This window comes from Schistocerca nitens, chromosome 1, assembly GCF_023898315.1.
Source record: "Schistocerca nitens isolate TAMUIC-IGC-003100 chromosome 1, iqSchNite1.1, whole genome shotgun sequence".
In the NCBI taxonomy this organism is placed as follows: Eukaryota; Metazoa; Arthropoda; class Insecta; order Orthoptera; family Acrididae; genus Schistocerca; species Schistocerca nitens.
This window is the reverse complement of record NC_064614.1, coordinates 566,213,562-566,214,602: the sequence shown is the minus strand read 5'-3', so window position 1 is coordinate 566,214,602 and position 1,041 is coordinate 566,213,562. Positions and strand designations below refer to the sequence as shown.

General features: G+C 45.1%; 1 non-coding gene across 1 annotated transcript; it reads left to right on the top strand.

Moving 5' to 3' along the window:
* Positions 1-509: 509 nt before the first annotated feature.
* Trnal-caa (transfer RNA leucine (anticodon CAA)) lies at positions 510-584 on the top strand. The gene has a single exon. It is a non-coding gene; the product is annotated as a tRNA-Leu (tRNA).
* The last annotated feature ends 457 nt before the right edge of the window (positions 585-1,041 follow it).

The following is a 1,041-nucleotide window of genomic DNA, read 5'->3' as shown; positions in this document are numbered from 1 at the left end:
CTCGATAAAGTTTTTAGCTTGCCTCTAGAAATAAAAGTTGCATTATATTTGTTGCAATAATGAAAGTTAGTAAACAGCGAAATAATGAATGAGATTTTCACTCTACAGCGGAGTGTGCGCTGATATGAAACTTCCTGGCAGATTAAAACTTTGTGCCGGACCGAGACTCGAACTCGGGACCTTTGACTTTCGCGGGCAAGCGCTCTACCAACTTTTTTTTTATTTATTTATCTCATTTTGTTCGTTATAGTTCGTTGCAATTGTTCGTGGCGGACGTCCCCTGACGCCCGTTGAAGTTCGTTATTGATCCATTCACTCAGTTTTTTTTATGACAGAGGGCAACTAACCGTCTGACCGAACACGCTGAGCTACCGTGCCGGCATCAACTGAGCTACCCGAGCACGACTCACGGCCCGTCCTCACAGCTTTACTTCTGGTTCGCAGGAGAGCTTCTGTAAAGTTTGGAAGGTAGGAGACGCAGTACTGGCAGAAGTAAAGCTGTGAGGACGTGCTTGGGTAGCTCAGTTGGTAGAGCGCTTGCCCGCAAAAGGCAAAGGTCCCGAGTTCGAGTCTCGGTCTGGCACACAGTTTTAATCTGCCAGGAAGTTTCAGCGAAATAATACTGTAACTTCAATAAAAGTTGATAGAAATACGTGCGTCTTTTCATCATATTACCTTTGGAACATGATATGTACGAAACAGTATGACTAGTATTGAAAAATTGAAATTAACGAAAAAAAAGGTGAGCGAGACTCGATCCAGCGATCCACAGATTACGGGACTTTTGAACGCTGACCACACGACTGCCGTCACCTGGTGTTCAGGGTCGCAACGGACCGATATACCACTGACGCGCATAATTTCTCTTGCGATTTTCTCGAAATCGCCTATGTAGTACACCTTACTACTTACACACTATGTTGTCCGAAGTGTACTAAGTCTGAACAAAATCCATCACCCGAACGTCGGCGCCCGCCCTTGTGAGACGATTTTGGATCCCCTTGTCAGTACTTGGTTTTGTTGATTGATGGCGTTACCCCA